General features: G+C 64.2%; 1 protein-coding gene across 5 annotated transcripts in view; it reads left to right on the top strand.

Moving 5' to 3' along the window:
* SEPTIN9 (septin 9) overlaps positions 1-26256 on the top strand; it is a 120973-nt gene that overhangs the window by 72613 nt on the left and 22104 nt on the right. Inside the window, exon 1 of one of the 5 annotated variants that reach the window (XM_070393436.1) lies at positions 21709-21751. The exons of 3 other annotated variants lie outside the window; for them this stretch is intronic. The gene's annotated coding sequence lies outside the window, so the exon portion shown is untranslated. Of the gene's footprint in view, positions 1-21708; positions 21752-25675; positions 25833-26256 lie in introns of those variants that run through there. One more of the 5 variants, XM_070393434.1, reaches the window with a different exon arrangement.

Consider the following 26256-nt stretch of genomic DNA (forward strand, 5'->3'; position numbering starts at 1 on the left):
GTACGTTTACGGTTTCGTTTCTGTGCACTGACAGCAACCCACTGGAATGCATTTGGGTTGCACAGCGAGCGGGGCCTGAGGTCTTCTGCACGAATGTATGCCAGCGGCTGGGTCTGCAGCGGCGGGGTGGGCGTGTGGCGGGCTCCGTGTTTATCAGGTGGGCGTCGGTGCGGAGCTGGCGGAGCAGGAGTTGTTCCCTGCGTTTCTCGTTCCCTCTGTTCTGGAACACGGTTCGCAGCCACACAGTCATCTCTGGGTTAAAACGTTTCAAGAACTCGCGAGTGAAACCATCTGAGTCTGATACTTTTGTGGGAGCCTCATATGTTAAAAATGGAAAAAATGTTCCGTGTGAGGTTTTTCCCTCATATTTTATATCCTTTTTCTAGAGAAGCATCCGGAAAGCTATTTAAAGTCCCTCCGATGGTTCAGGGGCGGTGGCGTGTGGAGCGGGTGGGGAGGGCCCGGCCCCACAGCTGCCCTGCGTCCCGCTCTGTCCGCAGAGGTGGGCTGGGCGAGGCGATGTCCGTGGGACGCGGTGTCCCTCTGCGACACACGTGCAGTTCCGCGTGATGAATGTTCTGGGGGGCTGGAGTCCAGAGCCCCAGCCCCGCAGGTGGCGCCCCCTTGGGGGCGGTGGTGGGCGGGGCTTGCAGGGGACAGAGTGGTCCAGGCGGGTTGGGTTTCAGGAATCGTGAGGTTTCAGGTCTGAGTCCAGAAGTCGCTCGGTCCCTCTGACACCGCCCGTCGCATCATCGGTGAGGCCAGGGGAAGCTGGGGGACCCCAACGCAGAGCCCCCAGGTGCTACGGTCCACGCGCTCCAAGATCCACTGGGTTTGCCTCCTGGCCCCGGGGCTGACCGGCCTCAGTTTCCCCATCTGTGAAAGGAGGGTGACAACAGGGCCCCCTTCTCGAGGTGTTGCAGGATGACCGTCCTGTTAAAGGCCGGGATTTGGAGGCAGGCCGCCTGGATTCAGCTCTGGCCCTGCCTCGCCGCTCTGTGCCTCAGTTTCCCCATTTGTAGAGCTGTCTCTTCGAGGCGCTGGGAGGCTGTCGGTGAGGAGGGGCACAGAATGGCGCCTGGAGCATGACTGAGCCTCGAGCGGCAGGCGCTGGCTCCGTTCTGGGCTCATTTGGACTGACTCCGTGCGCCTGGGGCAGCCCAGCAGCCAGGCTCCGCCAGGGGAAAGCCCTCAATGATTCCCAGATGGGGTTCGAGGGGACGGGAGGGTGTGGGGGACAGTGGGCGGTGCTTCGGGATGGCGAGAGGCAGGAAGGCTAGGTCGGCTCTCAGAGCCTGTCCCTGGAATGGGGGGCAGCGGGCCCCGACAGTCCGTCTCCTCCAGGTTCCCCGGGGCCAGCGGAGGCAGGGACCTGCGGGTTCCAGGTCCTGACGCGGGAAGGCATCGGCCGCTGGTGTGGCGACCAGAAACGGCAGTGCGGCTCGGCGTGCGGGGAATTTTCCACAAACGTGCATGTTTCCAGTCGAAGCTTCGGGGCCTGAGGACTTCTGACCAGACAGGGTGGCTGATGGAAATGCATGACACAGCCGTTCTTCTTACTCACAGATGTTTACCGTCTGAAACACAGATATGCGCATATTCGTTCACGGTCGTGGGGGCTCTTGTAGGGATGCCCCCATGCTTGGCTTCCTGCCTCCAACTGTCGGGAAGTGCCTCGGTCCCAGACCCCCCTCCTGGGCCCCAGGAGCCCAGCCTTCGGTGGGGCTGGCCCCCGAGCACACCTGGGGCGCAGGTGGTCAGGGGTTGGCCTCAGAGATGAACGGGAATGTCAGCGAGTGCAGGTCACGGAGCCTGGTGCTGGGGGTTAGCCGATGGGCTTGTCCTGGGTCAGGAACCCCGAGAGGGGTGCTCAGGGGCAGGGACCCCCGGGCACACATTCCAGCCGTGACCTCCCGCCCGTCGGACTGGCAGGTGGGGGCGGCCGCTTTCTTCACTCCTGTTTCCTGTGGGTGGCGAGGTGCCCTGAGATCACACATCTAGGAGCCCCCCGACTCACAGGTTGGGGTGCCCATGGCACCTCAGTGGCCTCTCAGTTGGCTGGACAGACCAGTGCCTGAGAGTTCCTGGGGAGGGTGGACTGGCCCTGGGCGGTGACCCAGTAGCCGTGGCCTCTGGGAGTCCTGCTGCAGGTCGTTGTCTCCTGGGTCCAGAGCTCGGTCCGGCCGCCCCTCCTGTTGACAGTGGACGGCAGCCCTGCCCGTGCCTCCTGAGCCGCTTGCTCTGCAGGCCGCCCTCCAGCCAGGCCCGGGGGCAGCTGGGCCTCCTCTTTCCTCACTGACCCAGCCCGGCTCCAGGGGCATCCTCCCTGGGGGCTCCCTGGGCTGGCAAAATGGCACGGTTGTGCCTTCCAGGCGGGCTCAATCAGCCAGGCCTCCCCAGAGTGGCATTTGAGACCGTGGGCCCTGCTTCCCCTGCTGGACCCTGGGACCTAGCTCCTGGGGCCTCAGCTCTGAGATGAGGCCCCTGTGGTGCAGGGGAGACAGCCAGGACACGGGAGGGCTGCGGTCATGTGGGTGGCGGCCCCCCCTGCCCCCGAGCCCCCAGTTGCCTGTTCCAGCCGGAAGCCTGCTCTCAGTAGTCACTGTCCCAGGCCCCTTCATCTCACCCATCCCCATGTCCATAGCAACACCTCACGACTCACCTCTTGCAGCAGAAATGGGGGGACCCACGGGGAGGGGTGCTGTGTGACAGGGCACCTGGGCTGTGTGGTTCCCCCCCGCCTTCCCCGCCAGGCCGATCACACTGACAGACACAGCCTCCTCCTCTGGCAGAACTTGGGGCGTCGGCTCCCTCCTGTGCCCAGGGATGGGGAGCACGTTACAGACAGGGAACCGAGCTAGAGGGGTGGTGAGCCCAGAGCAGGCCTGAATGGTGGCCTGAGCCCTGCCCACTCCCCGGGCGGCGTCCGCCTCCTGCACACCCAGTAGTCCAGCGGGGGTGGGTGGGGGTGGGACAGGGGCCCCTGTTTCATGCTCAGGATCCCCCCAGACTCTGGTCTAAGGTCAGGCCTCCCCGAGGTGGCAGCTCCCCGCCTGCCCGCTGACTAATGCATCTGTGCCAATGGGAAGCGGGCCTGTCACTCAGGCTCAGGTTACAGAGCGCTGGGCACCTCCCGGAGCAAGGCCTGAAGCCTCCGTCCGCTGCCCGCCTGCATGTTAGGCGCCGGCCCCCACCCGCAAGCAGGTGAGTTCAGGCCCCACGGTGGGTTTCCGGTGTGGGCGTGGCTGGGAGGCCAGCCCCTGGTTCAGGAAGAAGGCGGACCCTCCGTGCCCACCCCAGTCCCCAGGCCTGGTCCATCGGGGCCTCACTTCTTCCTGCAGCCGCCCAGGTGGTGGGGGCTTGGCCACGCCTGCGTCTCTAGGGAGGGTGATGGGCAGCCGGTCCCCCTGCAGGTGCACAAACAGGGTCGGACCTCGAATCCAAACCCCAGTTTGCTGGCAGTTCATGTAAATAGCTATTCTGTTCGGACGGGAGAGCCAGCTCAGCACGTTAGAACCCAAGTCCCCGATGATTAATTCAGGAGGAGGCTTGCTGTGCCCAGGTCCTCGCTTGTTTACTGTGCGTGCGCGTTCTTGGCGGGCATTTGCGCCCTGGTCTCTGGGCGAGGTGGGGCCCTGGCCACCCTGGCTACCTTGATCACCTGCACAGCCCCTCCTGTGCCTTCAGGCCGGAGAGAGCCAGGCTGCAGTGGCGGAGGTGGGATGGGGGGGTTCTGTCTGGGCCTGGAAGCCCGGGCGCCTGGGGCCGGGAGCCATGTCCTGTTGAATGGCCCTCGGGACCATGGTTGGTTCCTTCCTCCTGCACGTCCCTGCTGTCCCTGCCTTTGTCCCTCTGCCCCGCGGCTCACAGCTGGCACGGGCACCTCCCCCTCATATTGGGAGGGCTTACTGGTTCTTCCAGTTCCAGATTCCTGCGGCCACAATGAGTGAGATGATGAGTGAGATCCTTATCTCGGCCAGGTGGCCAGGGCTGAGCTACCCGGCTGGCCGCTCTGGCAGGGTAAGGCTAGCTTCCAGGCACAGTAGCTGCTCTCATGGTCCCATTTCCCGGATTAGGAAATCTAGGCACAGACTGCTGCAGCCAGTGGCCGACAGCCCCACAGCTGTGGACAGCCTGGAAGTGAACCCTGGGGAGGCCTGGCCGCTGCTGTCCTGGGCGGCCGCAGCAGCAGGGCGTGGAGCTCTCCACGGCCGTCCAGGGCTGGGGACTGGCCAATGCATGAGGCCGGGTCCCCGCCGAGCTCTGGCTGGGATGCTGAGGAGCCGCCGCCAGCGCCCTCCTGCTTTCTCAAGGCGCCGCGAGTGATGCAATGAAAGAAAACCCCAGTTCGCAAGGAGACACCGGTATTCCCCTGCTGCCCCCGGCCCCCCGCGGCCCTGGATTTTTGAAATTAGATCCAGCTTGTCAGGGGGTGAGTGGGAACAGATCGGAAGCCCCATGTCTCTCCCCTGATCACCAGGGCAGAGAGCCCGCTGGGGCTGCTCACTGTCACCCCCGGCCGCCCCGCCCCACCAGCTGTCTTTCTCCTGCCTCTCACAGACGAGCCTGACTTCTGGTGGAAGAACCAGCAGATGTTTGGGCTGGCGGTGGGGGCGGGCCTTCTGCTGCGGGGAGGGGGCTGGATTAGCATCCCCTGTGGCCTCCTGCCTCCCAGGTCTGCGCCCTGGCCCCGGAGCAGGACCCCGAGGTCCCCCCACACTCTGTCCCTGGGTGCAGGGACGGCTCCTGCAGGCTCGCCGGAGGTTTTTGGTCTTTCTGCCTGGAGCTCGGGCAGCTCCCCCACCCGCCGGCTTGGGTGCGGAGCCCACCAGGGTGAGGTCGGAAGTGGGCACGCCTTGCCCCCCAGGCTGGCAGCTTCCTCTCTATCCCCCACCAGGAGGCCCTGGCCTGAGGTCCTGCCCCACTCCCTGGGGCGCCGGGCTCAGCTCTCGATGTGTGGGTACCTTGACCAGCACAGGGGCCTGTCCACGCGTCCTGGATGCCGCCCGTGGTTGGGGCCCTCGGGACATCAGAGAGAAGGTCAGGTGCGAGGCCAGTGGACAGGCAGTGTCTCCACTCTTGTCAACGCTCCGCCTCGGCCAGGCAGGGCGGCCAGGACAGTAGCGGCCACCACGTGGCTTTCTGGGAGGCCAGCCCGTCCGCGTGGCCTGGGGGCCGGCGAGAGGAGCTTCCTCGAGTCCCCGACCCCTGTGGGCGGGACCCCGTGGCAGAGGTCGCTCCGGGGCAGACCCTCTGGGACCCTGCTTCTGCCCACCAGGCTCCCGTTTCCAGGGCACAGCTCCAGAAGGTTCTGACCCTGAAATGCAGCTTCCTGGGCCCAAACCGCCCTTCGGAACTAGGGTCTCTTCAGGGGCCAGCGCTGCAAAAGGGAGGTTATGACACCCGCTCAGATGCCCCTCCCCTGGGAGCTGGGCCAGGACTCAGTGCCGTGTCACCTGGTGAGACCTGTGGGTGCTGAGGTTGTGCCTGCACCTCGGGCTGTGGGTGAGGGTGAGACACCTCCGCCGCTGAATGCCCGCAGACTCCCCACCTCCGACAACGGCAGACTCGATGCAGTGTGACCCTGTGACCGGGGTGGAGAGTCTCTCGTCTCCTGGACGTTAGCGATGTGGCCCCGGGCTGGGTCCTGATTGGGGAGTAGCGCCCGTGACCCCGTCTCAACCCGCAGCCCCCTTCTGCTCTCGGTGAGCAACCCTCCCCAGGGCCGCCCCTCCCCGAAGCGCAGCCTCCTTCCGCAGGCCAGGTCCCGGAGGGAGCGGCTGACACATTGGCTGGGCTGTTTGTTTTGGGGCAGGAATGAAAGGAGAGAGTGAGTAAGAAGAGTGGGGGGGAGGGGGGGGCTGAGTTGGAGGAAGGTCAGGGGGAGGGGAGGAAAGATCTGGAAAAGTCCAGCATGTGCTTTCGAGGCAGGTGCCAGCCCTGAGATAGTCCGAGGGCGGCCTGGCCGCGCCCTGCCTGCGGCCTAGGGAATGTTCTTGGGGCTGGTGTGTGCGCGGGGAGCCGGCTGGGAGCCTGCCCTTGGCTCGCCGGCTGCTGGGAGAGTGGAGAGCGATTTGTTTCCATTTTGGGGACACCGCGGGGCGGCTGTCATCCCCTCCCCGACTTCATTAATATTTCATTAATCACAGGGGCCGCTTGCCCGGACTCCGAGCTCCGAGCGCTGGGCTCCAGGCTTCACGGCTTCCTGGGATGTATTCCCACAGCCCACTCAGGAAATAGTTAGTTCCTGTTGTGGGGAGGCGGGGACGGGGCCCAGAGAGGTTGAGGAACCTGCCCCAGGTGGCACAGCTAGAAGTGGCCGCCCCGGCGTCGTGTTTGAACACAAGGCCCTTGGACTCTAGAGTCCCAGCTGGCGGGTCCCTGGGCACAGGGTCTCTGTGCCGCTGTGCCAGCCTCTGGTTGGGCGCCCTGGGGTTCCATCAGGTGATAGGGACACCTCCTGACCCCCCTGGGTCGTGGCTCCCCCCCCCCCCGCCCCCCCCCGTGGCCCATCTGGGTCGTAGGGAGGGGGCATCAGGAGTGGAGGCCCAGCAAGCAGCGTCCAGCCTGCCTGACCGTCCAGATGCCCCTCAAGGGGGCCCTGAGGCGGTCCCTCAGCTGCTGGGCCACAGAGAAGCCTGTGAGCTGCTGGGTGCCTCTTGTTGGCTTTGTCATGTGAATGAAAGGAAGGCCTCTCCTCTCTGCCTTTGGCAGATCACTTTAGGACTCAGTTTCTTTGTATGTAAAATGGGTTGAAGGGCATCCTGCTCCCTCAGAGGGTTTTTGGGAGAATCAAGGAGAAGCGTGGCACGGAAGCCCTTCGTATTGCGATGACCCAGCACTTGGCTGTACCCCTGAATGAACGGGCCCCGGGGCCTTCTGAGCCCAGCCCCTGAAGGGCACTCCCATCTCACAGCCTGGGTGTCGGGAGGAGGGAGCTGGGGGAGAGGAGAGTAGGGTAGCAGCAGGCAGGGCCTGGGCGGAGGGGCTTGGCCCCAGTGAGCAATCTTCCTCCTGGAGTGTGAGCCCCTCCCCCGTGCCTCCCTTCCCCCATCCCCCCCAGCTGTTCCCGGTCCCTGCCCCTCCCCTCCCCCCAGCACAGCTCTGACCTCCACCATGTGCTGGGCCTGGGAAGATGGACCAGCGGTGGGAGGTCCTGCTGACAGGGACTGAGTGTGCAGGGCCCAGCTGCACAGGAAGCCAGGCTGGTGGCCCTGGAGGCCTCTGGGCTTGGTGGCTGGACTCCCAGCGAGCGCTGTGGGCCCTCCTGCCTGCGGCCCAGAGCCCTTGACCCCCACCCACCCGCTCCAGGGGCCCAGGAGGGGGCCATGGCCGTGTCCCCACGGAGGCTGCCCACCGGATGCAGCTCTGGCCGCAATCCCTGCCTCTCCTGGCGCTGCCTTAGCCGTGGGATGTGGGGCCGCCCATACTGCCCTTCACTCCTGAGGCCGCCTGGGACCTGGGGCCGAGTCTGCGTTCAGTGGCTGAGGGATCCCAGGGACCCAGTGCGTCCATGTTGGAGGCTGAAAAGAGGAATTCACTCATCCACCCACCCGGCATGTACACGTGTGCGCAGGGTGTGTGTGTGTGTGTGTGTGTATGTGTGTGTGTGGCTTGGAGCCGGAAGTCGAAGGGTCAGCCCACTATGCCCCACCAGCCATGTGATCCTGCACAGACGCAGGCCCACCGCCTGCGGGTCCTGACCTGCAGGAGGTGGTGTGACGTGAGCCACGTGGGGCTGTGTGACCTGCTGGGGACGTGTTCACCTGGGAGAAGGTCGTCTGGTCACACGGGGTGTGTGTGTGTGTGTGTGTGTGTGTGTGTGTGTGACCCAGAGCAGGGAATCAGGATGAGCCGAGGGGTCTGGTAGGGTGGGAGGAGGGGGGTGGGGAGTGGCCTTCATAGGCCCAGCTATGCAGCCAGCCGTTTCCTCCCGTGTCCACGCTCCAGGCCTCCTGCTTAGGAACCAGCACCCCATCCACCCAGAGTGGCCAGGCCCTAAGAAATGTGAGAAGCACCTGCGGCACGCAGCTGCTTCCAGCAGATTCCCGAGTCTGAGCATTCTCCGAGCCTTGCTCTGGCCCCAGGCCATCTCCCTCCAGAACAAATGGCCTGTTCTGTGCTGGTCCTCGCAGTCTGACCCTCCTGTGGCCTGCAAGGCTCCCACACCTTCCTCAGGAGCACTGACTGAGTACCACCAGGGCAGCAGGAGGGGAAGTGCCATCTAACTGGAGCAATCAGGGAAGGCTTCCTGGAGGAAGTGGCGTCTGGTGGACCTTTGAAAGCAGGAGGTTTGTCTGGTGATTAGGATAGAGAGCAAAGTGGCATCACCACACCTCCGCAGAGAGCCATGGGCAGTGAAGATACTGCTGATAGATGAATTGCGGCTGCTGGCACCTGGTGGGCTCAAGGAAGATGGAGGGAGGAGGTTGGAACTGGACCTGGGTTCAAATTCTGATCCTGCCACTTACTCAGCCACTCTGACTCTGTCTTGTTGGTATGTTGGGACAAATGTGGGGATTCGATGGGATAATGTGAGAAATGGAGGTGGCACAGCCCTGGGCATAGTGAGTGTATAATAAGCAACGCTGCCACTGAGGAGAGCATCAGCATTTCGGCAGCCCTCCCCCCGCCTTGTCCCCCCCCCCCCCCCCGTGCCACGGGGACTGAGGACCAGCATGCGGGCTGTGGCGTCACCTGTGTCCTTCGGCTTGCGTGTGGCTGGGAGCCCCCGGGCCAGCTGGGCAGGGCGAGTTGGTGCGTGTGCAGGAGGCGAGGCGGCTGCCTGGTGATGCCGTCCGCTCTCACAGGCCTCCCCTGCTGGCCACCAGCAGCCGTGACGTGGAAGTTACTGGTCGCCCGGGCTGCCACTGATGGAGGGGCTGGGCTCGGAGGCCTCGTGGGGGCGATGACAGAGGATCACAGGGGACACCTGGGTGCGGATGGGCTGCCGGGGTGTCAGGCACCCAGTGGTGTCTGTCTTTAAGGAGAGGCCTGTGAGGGGAGGGCCGGAGCCGTGTCTTAGTTTTTGTGATCCAAGAGGTGGCCGCTCAGGGGGCATGTTTAGGGACAGTGTCCTTCTGGGGGAGGAGGGTTCGAGGATGCTGGGTGTGAAGGAGGCGACAGGAGCCGGGGAAGGGAGTGGCCGAGGGAGGTGCGGGCAGGCTCTGGTTTGCGAGTTGGCAGCCTAGGCCGCAGCGGTCGCAGAGACCTTGAGCGCCGAGGGGACCCGGTCCAGAGAGGGAGGGTGTGCTGGGCTCCTGGCGCCCGCTCTGTGCTACCCGGTTGGGGTTCGCCCAGGAGCTGTTGGCGGTCCTGGCGCAGTGCCAGCCGCTGGTGGCGTGGGGACCACTTACTTGGTGGCGGGGCCCAGCCCCGAACATGAACGCATGGGCACCCACATTCTCTTCCTGCGGCCACAGCAGACCCTGGGGGCTGGCCCTGGTGGAAGGGGTCGTGGGACGCCCTGTCGGCCCAGCCCAGCTTGCTCACCTGGAAGCAGGTGTGTGGTCCCAGGCCAGCTCATTCCGTGGCCAGCGGTGGAGGCACAGGGATGGTTTAGAGCCAGGAGCCGGCCTGGGTAAGAGGATGCCCTCCCGGTCCCGTGTGCCCCCAACGCCACTCCCCGCCTGGCTGTGCCCGCCGCCCTCCCGCCTCGGCCTCGCTGGACACTGTCCCTCTGCCTCTCCGAGCCGCCGCTCAGCAGGGGGCAGTGGAGGGCTCACGTCCTTGGAGAGGACTGGGTGGACGTTTTCACGCTTCTGTCCCTGGAACGTGTCTCCTGTCCCCCCCCCCCCCTCCCCCCCCCCGCAGCGGCTTCCCTCCTGGCTAACATCTTCCCTGGAGTTGTGGTGCTGGGCCGGGGTGGGGGGCGGAGCAGGGGTGCAGGCCCCCACCAGGCTGGGACGGAGCAGAGCTGTGTTGACACAAACTCAGGCTGACCCCACATCCTCCCCGCAGCCCAACGGGAAGTGGCCTCACGGCAGCCGCCTTGGTGGGCCCGGGACGGCTCTGCGCTCGGAGAGGAGAAGGGCCCCTCCCCGCCTGCCAGGGGAGGACCCAGTGCAGTGCCCGGCCCACAGCGCCTGGGAGCCTTCCATCTGCGTGGCGGGCAATGCCGGCCGCGATGCTAGGCCTGCGGAGGCGAAGAAGCGTGTGCCTTCCTGAGTTAAAAAGCACCCTTTACTTTTCGTGATTTAGAAAACCACGCCTACTCGTGACAAAAAGTGTTTTAAATGAGAAAACGATAGAGAAGACGATCGATCATAATCGCACGTGAGTCCCACAGAAATGAGCCACGGCCACGTGTCGGGGTTTCCTTCCCAGGGTTTTCGCACACGTGCGCCTGACACCAACGATTTAAGAAAAACAAACAAAAACCCGCGGCTCAGGCCCTTCTCCTGCCTCGCACGCACGCGGCGCCCCGTCACTGGGATGTTCTTCCCTCGCGCTTTGTCCGAGTCTCGCCTGGAGAAGGGCCGGGCCACATGGGTCCACATCTGAGAGGTGAACCCGCTGGTGGCCCAGGGGCTGGGGCACAGGCTGGGCAGCGCCGCAGAGGGTGGCCTGGGCCGGGGCGGGGGCAGGCGGGGGCCCCTGGCCGTGCGTTTGACTCCGTGGGGTTGCCTGCGAGGCCGTGTGAGTGGGAGATGATACTTTCACTGTGTTTTGTCCTGGTCCCTGTTGCTCTCATTCATTTGCTCACACACTCACTCGCCTGCTGAGGCCGCCTCTTGCCGAGCTGGAGCTGAGAGCCGAGGACAGGGGGGACGACGCCGGCTCTCGACCCCGGGTGTCTGATGAGAATGTGAGATTCTCGGATACGGAACTCCTGGGCTGCCCCTCCGTGGAGGGCGCAGGAAGGCGAGTGGGGAAGGGGGCCAGCTCCTACCCCTTGTGGTGTGGCCTGGGGCGAGTTGCTTAACCTCTCTGTGTCCGTTTCCTGACGGAGGAGAGGGCCGATGGGCAGGCTCCCACGGCTGTGTGAGGACCTGGGAGGGTGCGCATGGAGCTCTGGGCGCAGCGCCCGCACTGTCAGCACTTCCTCCGTCGTAGCTTGCAGTTGGGGTTCTGGGGGTCTCCTGGGATCTCGGGGACCACAGATGGAATGCATGCTTCTCTGGAAGCCATCCAGGGGCCTGCAGCGGCTGCAGGGACAGCGGCTGACTCGTGAGCCGCTGCCCAGAGCAGTCACAGTTCTCTGAAGCCCCCCTCGTGTACCGACACCCGGGAGCTTTGCCTCCCGGGCCTGGTCATTGGCCGAAGCACGAGGGGGCCCCTTGCAGGGCAGGACGCAGGGTGACCCCTGAACCAGCTCGGGTGGCTGGGCAGAGGGGCAGGCCACCACGTCTGCTACGGCGACCTCCTGTGGCAGAGGCGGCAGGGACGGGGTGAGCCCCCCCCACCCCCACCTCGGCGGGGGGCAGGCTGGCGTCCGAGTGGAGAAGGGGCCAGTCCTTCCTGCCTGCGGCCGGCCACTGCGAGGCTGTGACAGGACCCTCCATGCCTGGAACAGCAGTCGTGTCCCTGGCTTTCTGGGGGCGCAGAGAGGGTTGGTGGGAGCTGGAGCCTGACCTCTGACCTGTGGCTAAGGAAGCCGGGAGGAAGCTGCGGAGGAGGGGCGAGGCCCGTTGCAGCCCCGCACCCCTCCCCTGCAGGCCTGGCCCTGGCGCCCCGCTCCTCCTCGTCCCCCACCCCCTCCCACCCCCTCGTGTTCTGTGCTGTTTCCTTTCCCGTCCCTCCCTCCCTTCGGCACCGTCTGGTCCTCATTAAGGCCTTCCGCCCGCCGCTCAGCGCTCGGCCCAGAGGGGAGCTCGTGTGGGGCCTCCCCGACCGGGGGGTGGGGGCTCCCAGCACAGAGCCCTCGCCTCGGGCCTCCCCAAAGCAGACGTGTTGTGTGCTGGGGTGTGCGCGGGGACGTGGCTGCAGCCAGCTGCGTGTGTAAGTGTCTCGCCTTCCCACCTGCTGAGTGTCCCTTGGCTTGGCGTCTGCAGGCCGTGCCCCCGACGGTTGCGGGGGGAGGCAGGGCCCAGGCACCCACCCAGGCAGCTGCCCTGGGCCTGCTTCCTGCAGGCGGTCCCCCTGGGCGGGACCAGGCAGTGCGGAGGCCCCACTCCAGCCCCTGGTCGCTGTCTGGCCGCCCCGCACTTCACCCACCCAGGCCACAAGCACCCCGACCTCCCGGCTGCTGGAGGGAGGGGCAAGGGGGGGGTGATCAAGGGATACCCACCGCAGGGGTGCTGGGCCCCGTCCACCTGCATGGGGACTCTCCATGGGCTGCAGGGAGCCCCCTGGCGTCCCGGGGTGCCCCAGCAGCCCCTGAAACATGACTCCCTCGTTCCGTCCACCCGGAGTCTGAGGTTCCTCGATGCACCGCCCCTTCCCACAGCCACAGGCTGGGAAGAGGTATGTGCCCTCTCACATGGAGCGGCGGGGGAGGGGGGAGCGCAGGGTGTGGGTTTGATGACGCCCAGGGGAGACGCGCCCCTCTGCGTGTGGACTGAGGGGGTGGCCTGGGCCTCTGCTCACTCACAGGGCGGTGGGTTCCTGGAGGCGGGGGCTGGGCTCCTGCTCTGGCCAGGCCATGGACGGGAGGGACAGGCGAGGAGGCAGCACCCTCTGCTGGCTGGGCCTGGCGGCCAGGCCGGGGCGGTGACAGCAGGCTCAGGAACCTGCCCCCCCCACCCCCCCTCCGTGGGTGCGGCAGAGGGAGGGTTTGAATTCGGGAAGCGGACTCCAGCGCCCGTTCCTACACCCCTCGGTCCCCGATGTAGCTCTCTCGTCTCTGCGGCCCAGAGAGGGGCGGTCCCTCGGCCAGGGTCACGCAGCTGGCCAGGGGCAGCGTGGGAGTCGTGACCCCCCCGGGCCCAGCTTCTGTGGCATTTCAAGGGGTGGTGGCTGCTGGTGAGGCCGGAGGAGCCGCCTGCTGTGCCCGGGGCTGAGGGCTGGTCCTTGGGTGGGCGGAGGTGCCATGTGCCTGGCCAGCGAGACTGCTCACGCAGCCTGTGCCTCTCAGTTCTTACCCGCCCCCCAACCCCCGCCCCCCCAACCCCGCCCCGTCTGGCATGTGGTCAGCCTGCGTCTGAGGCAGCGTGTCGCCTTCACTGCAGGTGTGCTGTGTGTGACTGAGCAACACATGCGTGTCAGGGCGGTGGCGTGGGTACGGAACACGTGTGTCCTGGGCCCTGCCGTGTGTGTCGGTGAGACGGGCCCCCAAGGGGCCTTCGTGCTGCCACATCTGGGCGCCGTGTGCTCGCCCGGCCCCAGCTAGGCATCGTGGCTGCAGGAAAGCGGTCACCAGCGTCCGTGTTCACACAGCCTGACCCTGTGTCTGTGCCGCCGTCCACCCGTCCACCTCGCTTCTGCGCAGCCTGGGGGGCAGGATGCGAGGGGCACCTGGCTCCCCCCGCCCCCCCACAGGGTGCCCGCAGGCTGCTGGGCAGGAAGGGGTGATGGCGCCTCGGCCAGGCCGCCTTCCCCAGCTTTCCCAGGGAAGGGGGGTGAGAGGCCTGCTCTCAGAGGAAGGGGTGGGGGTGCAGCCCAGCTCTGCAGGCACCTCGAGCCCTCACTTCTGGGGGCCAGCTGTGCAGTGCAGCGGGGGCGGGGCGGGGCCTCAATAGGCCACGGAATGAATGTGGGATTCATTACTGGAATCTGGCAACCGGAGAGCCTCGCTGCTCCCCTGAGATGCGATGGGGGCGGGTCCTCCTGGAGGCCCAGGGTGGGAGCTGTGGGTGGGGGTGCAGGCCGAGCCCCTCCCCTCCCCCACCACTGAGCCGGGGCCCCTGCTTCCTCCGCCCTGAGCTGGAATCCCCGGCCTTCCTCTCTCCTCCTCTGCCCTCGGCCCTGGGGAGAGGGGCCCAGTGGCTGCGCAGCCCTGCCCCCTCCGGCCTCCTTGTTGCTGCGCTGGCCTCTCTCGATGGAGGCTGGGGCAGGCGTGGGCTCAGGCCACCTCCCGGCAGCCGGCCCCTCCTGCGAGTGACTGACAGCTCCCACCGCCCCTGCGGGGCGGGCTGGCTGTGCTGGTTTTGGGGGGACACCAGGGAGAAGGTTAGGGTGCTGCCGGCTCTGCCAAGTGGGGTCGGAGCTCCCCGTTGGTGTTCTGTGCGGCAGGAGGCGCGTCCCGATGTAGATTCTTGGACCCCCGGCCCCGCTCGCGGTTTGCAGAGAGGAAGAGCTCGGCCGTGAGGCTGGGTGCCGTCCCCCAGGCCGCGCAGCCCGCCGGCCGCTGGGACCCTGTGATGCGGGGCAGGGGCTCTCAGGTGGCTCGGCGCCCGCGGGGCCACCACGAGGCCGGCAGGACGCCTGGGGGAGAAGCGAGGCCTGAGGTTTGCCTGAGTCTGGGAGCCCATCACTGACCCCTGCACCCCACGACCCTGTGACCCCAGGGGAGCGGGAATGACCTGGGCTCCCCTGGACAGTAAGGGCAGGTGAGGGGTTGTGGGCCGCCCGTGGTTCTGGCCTTGGCCTGCGCGGCGGCAGGAGAGCCCGTGAGCCCGGGATTGTCCCGGGGAATCGCCGGCCAATGAGCCGAGGGCGGCGTTTCTGGGAGGACCTTCTGCTCCCCCAGCCCCTTCCGTTACATTGTCCCATTTCACAGACGGGATAATGGTCCCTCCGCTGAGCGCTGGCGTGTGAACCCAAGCAGGCCGTCTCCTGGGCTTGTGACCCTTCCTCTCACCCCCTCAGGACCTGGGTTAGGGGTCGTCGGAGTGATGGCCCAGGGATGGCCACACCCTCGTCCCCAGAACCTGGGCGTTGGTGCTGGGTCGTGGAGTCTAGCGGCGAATGGAAACAGGTGGCTGATCAGCTGGCCTTGGGGGCGATCACCAGGGAAAACCCACCCCGGCCCGTGGACTCACCAGGTTCTCAGAACTGGGCGAGGTGGCGGGAGGTCAGGGACGTGTCAGGGACTGGATGGTGAGCGACCCCGCGGCACCGCTGACTCGGAAGATGCAGGGGGCGTGGCGGCCTCCGGGGGGCTGTGGAAGGCTTGTTCCTAGAGCCTCCAGCCTCCGGGGCACCTGCCCTGCCGACCCACACCCCGACTTTAGCTCAGTGAACCGTGTTGGACTTCTCACCTCGAAAACTGTAAGAGGACGCGCTTGTGTCTAAGTCGCTGCCTGCGGTGATTTGCTGCAGCTGCAGCGGGAAGTGAGAGCAGGGGGAAGTGGCGTGCCCTCTGGACGACTTCGGGAATGTGTCCTGAGCCTCAGGGATCCTGGGCTCCCCTCCCCCCGCCCCCCAGTGCACAGGGAGGCCCCCCAAGTGGGCAGGAGAGAAACCAGGGAGACGGTCCCCTTTTCACAAGTGAAGGCAGATTCCCGCCCTGTCCCTGCCGTGATAGACCTTTCCTGGGGCCTGAAGCCCAACCTGCAGCCTCATGTGCCTGCCCCCGGGGCTCCGCCTGCAGGGCCTGCTTGTCCAGGGCAGGGCCCCCAGGACTCGTTCAGGATGGCCTCGGGACTGCTGTCAGATGCCCAGGCTCTTGACAAGTGTTGCCCAATCAAGGGGGTTCCCCCAGCCACTGCCACCTCTTTGAACTTTGTCCCTGACTCTAAGGCCTGACACGGGGCCCTCATCTGTGGACCCCCCCCCCCCCCCCCGCCCCCGCCGCCGGGTGCCGTCCCTGCCTCCGTGGCTGCCGGGGTGGGGGGGGGGGGGGGGACGGTACGGAGGCCCCACGTGAAGGACGAACAGATGCCTGTGAATCACCAGTTCCCTTTGCTGACGCGTACACCGTGACGAACGATCTTGGCATTTTAATGAACTTTAAGAAAACTTTTTATTTCCAAGTAAATGTTAGGCTCACCAGATGGTGCAGAGCCGCCCCATGCGGGGGGGGCGGGGGGGGGGGGCGGCTGCCTGCTCATCACCTACTTCCTCCCCGGGGCCGGGACAGCCGGGCTCAGCTCAGAGCCAGGAGCCCGCAGGTGCAGGAGCAGAAGCGGCCACGGGCGGGGCCGGCTGTCCCAAGGTCACCGGTTGTCCCCACGTGTTTTGCGTGTGATTCAATGAAACGCTCCCTGTGCGGAGGTTCCAGTACCCCCCGCGTGGGCGCAGACCTGCCCGGCCCTGAGGGTCTGGCCGGGTTGGACTTCATCTCAGCAGTGCCCTCCCGTGGATGTCATGTTTGCAGGGTTCCCTTCCTGCTTTTTCAGACGTGCTTTCCCCGGCCAGCACGGGCTTCCCAGGCCGATGCGGGGAGACCATCGTAATCAGAGCCCTTCCTGTCAGTCAGCAGCTTCTGCTTCTTCTCCTTTCACTTCCAGCTGGGCCTGCAACCGGGAAGCTGGCAGGGGAAGCTGGCAGGTGCTCGCTTCCCTGGGCCGTCTCCCCCCACACACACCCCACCCCCAGAGTGCGGGAGGGGGAGCAGCCACACGAGGGAGCGTCTGCTTGGGTGCCGGGCGCCACGCCAGCCCGCCACATGCCATCTCTCCTCCTCGTTCTCCAATTCCGGTGACGGGCTCCCCTCTGACAAACGAGGAGGCCGCTGCCCAGAGGTTCAGACCTTTGCCCGGCCCGGCCCGCATGGCTCCAGGACTGAGCATCGACCTCGGAACCAGGAGATCGCGGTTCGATTCCCGGACAGGGCTCATGCCCGGGTGGCAGACTCCCTCCCCAGTGGGGTGCGTGCAGGAGGCAGCCGGTCCATCTCTCGTTGATGCTTCTAGCTCTCTCTCCCTTCCTCTCTGAAATAATACATATATATATGTCTATATATTTAAAAAGAAAAAGAAACTTGCCCAAAGCCCTCAGCTCCTACGTGGAGGTGGATCTGAACTCCCTTCCTTCTGCCCACGTCTCCGAGTTGGAATGGGGAGTTTGGTGGCGCACCTGAGACCCCGAGGCCCCAGTGGCTCGCGGACGGGGTCACGGGCCCCAGGGCAGCGAGGTGTGGCATGGGGACGCCAGGCTGGTGAAGGGCAGGAGGCCAGGGTCCCCTCTCTGAGTCAACAGACTGGGCTGATGTCCCACCGCCCCACCACCTGGAATTTCCTGAGCCCCCGGCGCTGGGAGAGGAGAAAGGAGGAGAGAGCTGGTCGGGGCGAGTTTGGGGCCAATTCAAACCAGCTTCCTTGTTTCCAGGGGTGGGGTGTGACCTGCGCCAGTGTCTCTGCTAAAGGGTTGAGGGGTTTCAGGCACCCCTCCCCCCAAAAGCAGGCCCGGCGGACAGGCGGCTGCCACATATCCTGAGCCCTGAAAACCCTCAGCCCCCGGGCCTGGACAAGGCCGCCGCCCTGCAGGACAAAGCGAGTCCAAGCTGCCTGAGGCTGCGCGCTCTGTCAGCTCGCATCACCCTCCCCCACGCCCGAGGGGAGAGCGGGAAGTGTGCGCAGCCTCCTCTCTGGCAGCTGGGCGGTGGCCTTCGGTTTACAGGTGAGTAAACTGAGGCTCCGGGAGGTTATGGCCCGTCTCCTGGGTCACCCAGCAGGTTAGACGCAGGAAAGCTCTCGGCTTGTTGCTCCCAGTGCCTCTGAGATTTCTTTCTTTTCTTTTTTTTTTTTTTTAATATATTTTTATTGATTTCAGAGAGGAAGGGAGAGGGAGAGAATGATAGAAATATCAACAATGAGAGAGAATCATTGATCGGCTGCCTCCTGCAGCAGGGGCCCTTGACCGGAATCGAACCCGGGACCTTCCAGTCCTCAGGCTGACGCTCTATCCACTGAGCCAAACCACCTAGGGCTGAAGATTTCTTCTGTTTTTAAAAAACGAGTACCAGCCCAGCTGGCGTGGCTCCGTGGTTGAGCGTTGACCTATGAACCAGGAGGTCACAGTTCGATTCCCTGTCAGGGAACATGCAGGGTTGCAGGCTCGGTCCCCAGTGTGGGGCGTGCAGGAGGCAGCCGATCCATGATTCTCTCTCATCATTGGTGTTTCTCCCTCTCCCTCTCCCTTCCTCTCTGAGATCAATAAAAATATGTTTAAAAACAAACAACAGAAGCGTGTGCCATCTCAGACAGCGGACACCGGGGCCTGGCGAGCCGAGAAGCAGACGCCGGGCCATCCGTTTCCTTCCTGTCGTGCGGCGTCGCCACGGACCCGAGAACATCTGCCACGGGCCACGCTTCTCTCGGCCGCGCTCAGGCCGTCTCGCATGTGGCAAAGCTGTAGAGACAGGAGCGCGTTGTGGTGAGCTTGCTCCTGCCGCCTCCATTCCGTCCACGCTGAGGTCCTGGGTCCGACGCCTGTGGTGTGGGCTGGGGTGGTGGCACCATCGCTTTCTCTCTCTCTCTCCTCCGTGGGCATTCGGGTTGTTGGCAGGTCTTTGCCGTGGTAAACAACGTGCCCTGGTCGTTCTTGTGGCCCCTGGTAACTTAGGACTTGGATTAAGACCAGGGTTTCCCCCCGCCCCCGCCCCCGTGGCTGTCTCGGGTTAGCATCCGACCTGGGGGCCTGGGCTCTCCACCCCTAACCCCCTCGGACCCATGTCCCGAGAGGCGGGCGTGGTCTGATGTCTGGCCTAGAGCAGGAGCTGAGCTGATGGCCTTTTAAGTTTAAACCAGTGTTTCCCAAACTGTTCTCTGTGGGACCATTCATAAGCATTATAGAGGCAAAGGGGTTCCACCGTCCCATGAGTCTGAGAAACAGTGTGAACTTAAAGATTAACACACACTGACTTTGCAGAGGTGAATAGAGCGGCACACGGACAGCTGCTTGTAAACCTCTAAGAGGGGCTGCCCGGGCAGCCATGGCCAGGTCTGTTCGCCCGCGGAAACCTTCGGGGGTGGCACCTGGCGGCGGTGAGAGTGCAGGGACACGAGTGCCTTGAGCTCAAGATGATCCTTATGCCACAGCGGAGTATGCTGGACCCCCCTCGGGGTCGCCCTGTTCTCTTCCCAGTCCCAGCCGGGCAGCGGGCGGCGTGGAGACCCAGAGCCAAAGCCCGAGTCCCCCCCTTCCCCCCAAGTGGGCCAGGACCCCCTGTCGCTGTTCAGTAGCAAAAACTGCCCCCACCGTCTGCATCGCAACCTGTCCGAGCTAAGGACTGACGGTCTGAGAGCTAAGGACTGACTGTGTGAGAGCTAGGGACTGACGGTCTGAGAGCTAAGGACTGACGGTCTGAGAGCTAAGTAAGGACTGACTGTGTGAGAGCTAAGTAAGGACTGACTGTGAGAGCTAGGGACTGACTGTGTGAGAGCTAAGGACTGACGGTCTGAGAGCTAAGGACTGACTGTGTGAGAGCTAGGGACTGACTGTGTGAGAGCTGAGGACTGACTGTGTGAGAGCTAAGGACTGACGGTCTGAGAGCTAAGGACTGACTGTGTGAGAGCTAAGTAAGGACTGACTGTGTGAGAGCTAAGTAAGGACTGACTGTGAGAGCTAGGGACTGACTGTGTGAGAGCTAAGGACTGACGGTCTGAGAGCTAAGGACTGACTGTGTGAGAGCTAAGGACTGACTGTGAGAGCTAAGTAAGGACTGACTGTGTGAGAGCTAAGGACTGACGGTCTGAGAGCTAAGGACTGACTGTGTGAGAGCTAAGGACTGACGGTCTGAGAGCTAAGGACTGACTGTGTGAGAGCTAAGGACTGACTGTGAGAGCTAAGTAAGGACTGACTGTGAGAGCTAGGGACTGACTGTGTGAGAGCTAAGGACTGACGGTATGAGAGCTAGGGACTGACTGTGTGAGAGCTAAGGACTGACTGTGTGAGAGCTAAGGACTGACGGTCTGAGAGCTAAGGACTGACTGTGTGAGAGCTAGGGACTGACTGTGTGAGAGCTAGGGTCTGACTGTGTGAGAGCTAGGGACTGACTGTGTGAGAGCTAAGGACTGACTGTGTGAGAGCTAAGGACTGACAGTGTGAGAGCTGAGGACTGACTGTGTGAGAGCTAGGGTCTGACTGTGTGAGAGCTAAGGACTGACTGTGTGAGAGCTAAGGACTGACTGTGTGAGAGCTAAGGACTGACTGTGAGAGCTAAGTAAGGACTGACTGTGAGAGCTAGGGACTGACTGTGTGAGAGCTAAGGACTGACTGTGTGAGAGCTAAGGACTGACGGTCTGAGAGCTAAGGACTGACTGTGTGAGAGCTAGGGACTGACTGTGTGAGAGCTAGGGTCTGACTGTGTGAGAGCTAGGGACTGACTGTGTGAGAGCTAAGGACTGACAGTGTGAGAGCTGAGGACTGACTGTGTGAGAGCTAGGGTCTGACTGTGTGAGAGCTAAGGACTGACTGTGTGAGAGCTGAGGACTGACTGTGTGAGAGCTAAGGACTGACGGTATGAGAGCCAGGGACTGACTGTGTGAGAGCTGAGGACTGACGGTATGAGAGCCAGGGACTGACTGTGTGAGAGCCAGGGACTGACTGTGTGAGAGCTAGGGACTGACTGTGTGACGGACACGCTGGCTGAGGCAGGCAAACCCCTGGGGGCAGCACCTCTGTGGGCGGTGGAAGGACTGCTGGCCTGAGCCCCGCTCACCCGCCTGTGTGTCTTGGGCACATTCTGCTCGTTGTATCACGATCCTGTAAATCTCAGAGTGTGGGTCGGTCTGTCCGTCCGTCCTAAGCGGTAGACCTCAGCCCCGACCTCACATGGGAGCCCCTTGAGGAACTTTTTACAGACACCCTGGGTGAGCTACCTCAGAATCGCTGAGGTGGGGCCCAGGCCCCTGCACTTAGCCGGACCAGGCGCCCTGAGGACGTCCCCGGGATTGAGCACCGACCCCGCCCTTTCTGCTCCTCCCAACCCCCCCATCTCATCTCAGGACCCCAGTCCCGTCTCAGTCCCAAACCATTGATTGTTTGACTCAAAATCCTACCATTTTAGCTGCTGAGCTTTCTGTTCTGGGCCTGGTTTCCCTGAAGGGTGAGGAGGCTTGGAGGATCGCACCTAACGCCAACCTGGAGCGCCCCCACCTGGCCAGCTCCCCTCCTGACACCCCTGGGCGAGCGCCAGGAGGGACACACTGGGTTTATACTTGTCCTTGAAATCAGTGCGAGGGCTGATGGTTCTGTCGCCTGGTGAGTAGGATTCTGGCTTGGAGACTGCAGCCCCAGGATCGCTGGTTGGAGTGGAAGTGTGCCTGGGCCAGTGGTCAGCAAACCGCGGCTTGCGAGCCACATGCGGCTCTTTGGCCCCTTGAGTGTGGCTCTTCCACAAAATACCACGTGCGGGCGCGCACGTACAGTGCGATTGAAACTTCGTGGCCCATGCGCAGAAGTCGGTTTTCCGAAAGGAAATAGACGAAACAAGTATACAAGACGAGTGGATGGGAGAGTTGGAAGGGGTCGACCTCAGCGAACGTACCTCAATCAGATGGAGGACCTTTTTAGCAAAGGCCAGCTTAGGAGGACCCTAATTAAGTGAATAACAATGTACCTACCTATATAGCTTAAGTTTAAAAAATTTGGCTCTCAAAAGAAATTTCAATCGTTGTACTGTTGATATTTGGCTCTGTTGACTGATGAGTTTGCCGACCACTGGCCTGGGCTGCTGTGAGCTGCACAGTGGCCTTCACCCCTGAACAACAGAGCTGGCTACGGGCGGGCGAGAGCTATGCCACAGTGTGCTGAGCTAGGGTACCATCAGTTCATTTCTAAGGGACATTGTGGATACAATGGTAGCTTTTCAGGAGGAAAAAGAAATGTGTATCAAAGGTGCCTGGGAGGGAAGAGTGCCTGACAGTGCGGTGGGAGGGAGGGAGGAGCCCTTCTGAGAAAGGAGGAAGTGGGGCCTCCTCGCCACTGAGGCTCACAAATGATCGATCTTGATCTTGAGGCCGCTGCCTGGGAGACTCAGGAGGCGGTGAGTAAGTCCGCCTGGCTGGGGCTCCAGGTTGAACAGGAAAGGTGGAGGGGGGGGACTGGTCCTATCTGATGGAGGACATCCGGAGGGCTTCCTGGAGGCGGTGACTTAACAGAGGGGATTTTAGATGGGGGCTGGGAGACAACAGGCCCTGAATGAAGGCTGCAGGGTCCTCAGAAAAGAGCATGCTGTGGAGATGTGACTGAGCTGGGAAGGGGGTCAGGACCAGCGACGAAGGTGCAGACTCGGAGATGAGGGGAGAGGAGGCTGTCCACACCCCTGCCTTGGGAGAAGAGGGGAGGAGGGAGGGTGGTTAATGCATGCCCCATGCTGCCCTGAGGTCGGTGGCGGGGGTGGGACTGGGTGTTGGCGAGGAGGGTGTTTTCAGGAGCTGGGGTTCAGCCGTGCGATGGGCAGTATCCAGACAGCAGAGGTCCCGCGGCGAGTGGGTGGTGGGAGCTGGAGACGCAGGCCATCTGCTGGGAGGCTGGGTTGTTCCGTGATGGAGAGAGGAGTGAGCGTGTGAGCGGCTGCGGGGGGGGGGGGGGGGGGGGGGGCCGGCTGGGCCAGGGCCAGGGGCGTTGTTTGTGGAGATGAGGGGGAGCCCAACTGCTCTCCTAGGTCAAGTTGAAAAGGAACCAGAAGAAAGAGGAAGATTTCAGCCGAATGTGGCAACTCCCAACCCCCCGCCCCTCGCACTGCAGGGTTTGGGCAGCGCCAGCACCTCAGGCTGCCAGCCTGGGGCTCCCCTTGGGGGTGTGGCTGCTCACCTCTGCCCGGAGCCTGCAGGTTCACGCTGCAACCCGCCGGGCCTCCCCCTGCGCCCTGTGTTCTCCCGGGCCTCCCCCTGCGCCCTGTGCCCATTCAGGCCTCCCCCTGCGCCCTGTGCAGAGCAGCCACAGGCCCCCGTGAGAGGGAGGGTGTTTTTCATGGTGTTTGGTGGGAAGCATTGGCTACATCCGTGAGGTTTGCCGGGTGGGTGGGTGGGAAGATTGGCGGGGGAGCTGGGCTTTGCACTCGCACCCAGGCTTCGGGCTCCGAAGGAGGGAGCGGCCTGGGGACCCGGGACCGGGACGGGCAGGTGTGTGCCATGTGAGTGCGAGGGCGCGTGTGTGAGGGGGAGGGAGGAGGACGCAGTGCATCGCCGTCGCGTGGGTGGGGACACCTCACAGTCTGTGCTCCTCTCCCAGTGGGTCCCAGGGAGGGGGGACCCGAACTGCCCCCCCGCCTCCCCCGTGGCTTCCAGGGCAGGACCGGCTGCTGGACCGCTGACCAGTGGGGCTGCTCACGGGCAGGTCAGTGGCCTACAGCATCCTTGTTAAGGACGCCGTGGGACCCCTTCCCGCCTCATGTCAGCCTCTGACCCGTGAGGGGGCTTCCTCTGTTTGGGGATGAAGGTCCAGCCCAGACTGACAGCCTTGGGAAACCCCGCATAGGCCCGTCGGGGCTGGGGGGGACGCCGGCCCGGAGACCTGGTCCTCTGCTCTGAGCGTGGGTTGCCCCGTCTGTACAGCAGAGGCCCAGCTTACGCGGCTGAGGCCAGACCGTGGGCCGCACAGTTTCCTGTGGCCGCCTGACACACAAGCTATTCTCTTTCAGCTCTGGGGGCTCCATGTCTGAGACCAGGGTCCCGGGCTAAGGCAAGGTGTCGCAGGCCTGGCCCATCCTTGCCTTGCCCGGCGTCCGGCAGCTGCTGGCAGTCCTGGGCGTACGGCCACATCACTCCCACTATTGCTCTCCTCCATCACTTCTTCGCTACACTCTTCAGATTCCCCTCCGGTCCCTCTCAGGACACGGTTAGGGCCTCCTCGGTGAGCCAGGTGATGCCCGTGTCCCCAGGCCTGGTCCCACCTGCGGATGGAGGCAGCACCTGCTGTGGGAGGTAACACACAGCCCAGGACCAGGCCCGGGACTCACGTCTCGTCTTAGGGCCCTCTGGTTGTTTGTATTTTTATTGATTTCAGAGAGGAAGGGAGAGAGAGAGAGAAACATCAATGATGAGAGAGAATCATCGATCGGCTGCCTCCTGCACGCCCCACACTGGGATCGAGCCTGCAACCCAGGCCTGTGCTCTGACCGGGAATCGAATCATGACCTCCTGGTTCGTAGGTCGACGCTCAACCACTGAGCCCCGCCGGCCGGGCACGTTTTAAACTATAAAACAAAATCCACTGGCGCAAGCGGGGAAAGGACACATGAAGTTCTCGTTTCCTATGCGCACACACGGTGGTAAGCGCACACACGAGCGTAGAGTCTGCCGTGAGCGGCGGGTGTTACGTGCTCACGGTTGTGCAGCCATCACCGCCGTCCAGTCCAGAACGTGTTCGTCCCCCGAAAAGGACCCTCTGTGGCCCTTAGCATCACCCCGCTTCCTCCTGCCCCTTGGCAGTCACCTGCCTGCTTGCTGTCTCTGTAGACTCTCTCTTCATGGGTGCGGTTCTGTGTGACTGGCAAGTAACTGGGCCGGAGCGCGGTGAGCTGGTTGTTGGAAGGACACGCATGCGGGGAAGCCGGTGCCCGGGACACCAGCTCCGTAAGGGCCGATTGCAGTAGCCCGGGTGCCGGCCACACGCCCTGTCCGGGCCCGGGACGGAGAAAGTTCCCGTGGCCGCGCTGCTGGGGAGAGTCCAGCCGCCCGCCATCCCTCTCGCCCAGGCCTCACGCGTCCAGTCGCTGGGCAGCCGTGGCCGCTGCCTCGGAGTGGGGTTCATCCCGGCCCGAGCACCCCGGGCCAGGTGGGCGGGGACCCCCGGGAAGGCTGGGTCGGCAGCGGCCGGAGCTGAGATCTCTGGCACCGTCTGATTCCTGCTCCAGGAAAGGAGTTCGTAGGGGCAGCTCCGTTCTTCCTGGTGGTGGAATCTGAGAGAAATGCCCCAGGACGTCCCCTGCAGGGGGCGCTGTGCGTAAGGATCGGCGGCTTGGGCAGCAGATGCCACTGTTCCGAGGCGCGTGTCCCGCCCCCGCCTCCGTGTGGCTGCCCCTGCTGCTGGGGGGGTGCGTGGCCCACGTAGGGAGCTCTCCAAGCATCTGGCCTAAACCCGGGTCACCTTGACTGCCGGGAGCTGTGCTGTCCAGGCCATGGCCTCCGGCCCCATGTGGCCCCTGTGGGTCCCAGTCAGAGGTGCGGTCAGTGTCACACGCTGCCGAGCACAGAAAGGAAACAGCGGCAGGTCTCTCGGTGTCCACGCTGTTGAGTTGACAATATGTGGGCTCCCTGAGGCTAAGGGAACTGTGGGAAAGTGAATTCTCCTGCTTCTCCTGACCGTTCTAATGTGGCTACTGGAGCCTTTAAAATTACGGACGGGCTCGCCTTGCTTCTGCCGGAGGTTGGCGAGCAGCTGCCCTGGCTCAGGGCGCCCCCGTGGGGGCAGGGACGTGGGATAGCAGGGCCCCGAAGGCCTGTACGGGAAACCTGCAGATCCTCCGGGAGGGCTGGGGGTCGGGGGGCTGGTGGGCAGCAGGGTGGGCAGTGCCTGCGTTGGATGAGCCACGGCCTCTGTGGGGAGCAGCCGGCTTCTGAAGACCCGGAAGGCAGACCCGCTGGACGAAGTCAGCCGGCCTGTGTGGGTGCCCTGGGGCCTCACCCACCAGCCACATGGGGGAGCTGGGCGTGGGGAACCTGAGCGTGGCCCTGGCCGTGGCCGTGGGGGCTGGGCTGGCGTTAATCCTCCAGGAGGCGGGAGGACCGCCGCTGGCCCTGAAACAGCCTTCCCAGGTGCCACTCTGGGCTCCGGCCCCAGGCAAGTCCCCCAAACCAGCCCCCAGGAACTCCTAGTGCGAGAGTCAGCCGAGGCCACTTGGCCACGCCTACGCCTGGGAGTGACTCACTCACGGGTCAAAGGTCATGGCAGGGGGTGGGCCGGGCCCTTCCCAGCGTGCAGGCCCAGCCCAGCAGGGTTGCTCCCTCGCTCCCTCCTCTGGGACCCCCAGCCCTTCCTCCCAGGGGTCCCGCTCCGCGCAGGGCCTGCAGGGAGGGAGGAAGGAGGCGGCTGACTCACCGCCCGCCCTGAGGGGTTGGAGGAGCCGAGCTGAGCTGGACTGGGATCCGGGTTCTGAGGCTCCAGGAAGAAGAAAGCTCAGGGTGAGCTGGCCCCCCTCCCTGCTTCCCCATTCCCGTTCCTCTCCCTGGCAGGGTGCCCTCCCCCGCGGCACCCCTCAGCAGTCGGGGGGCAGCCGGCTGGCTGTGCTCTGACCCCTGGAAGCCTGGAGCAGCTCGGGCCGCGGGTCTGGACTTCATTCCCGGGGAGTCCTGCAGCCCCGGGGAGGCCCTGAGTGCTGAGGGGTGTCATAGGGACTGGTGGGGTCGGGACCGGGTGTGGGCACATCTGGGGTGCACCTGGCCCAGGGGAGGCACGGGGCGGGGCGGCAGGGAGGGAGGGTGCCCAAGGGCATGTCAGATTCTTGGCAGCACCCTGCACCCAGCAGGGGCCGGGCCGGGAGGCGGGGCCGTGGCTGCAGGCACCGGCTCCTGGCAGGGCCGCCCGGCTGGGCTCCAGGTGAGCCAC

The sequence above is a fragment of the Myotis yumanensis genome, unplaced genomic scaffold (assembly GCF_028538775.1).
Source record: "Myotis yumanensis isolate MYYU_CA2020_CCGP unplaced genomic scaffold, mMyoYum1.0.hap1 SCAF_16, whole genome shotgun sequence".
In the NCBI taxonomy this organism is placed as follows: Eukaryota; Metazoa; Chordata; class Mammalia; order Chiroptera; family Vespertilionidae; genus Myotis; species Myotis yumanensis.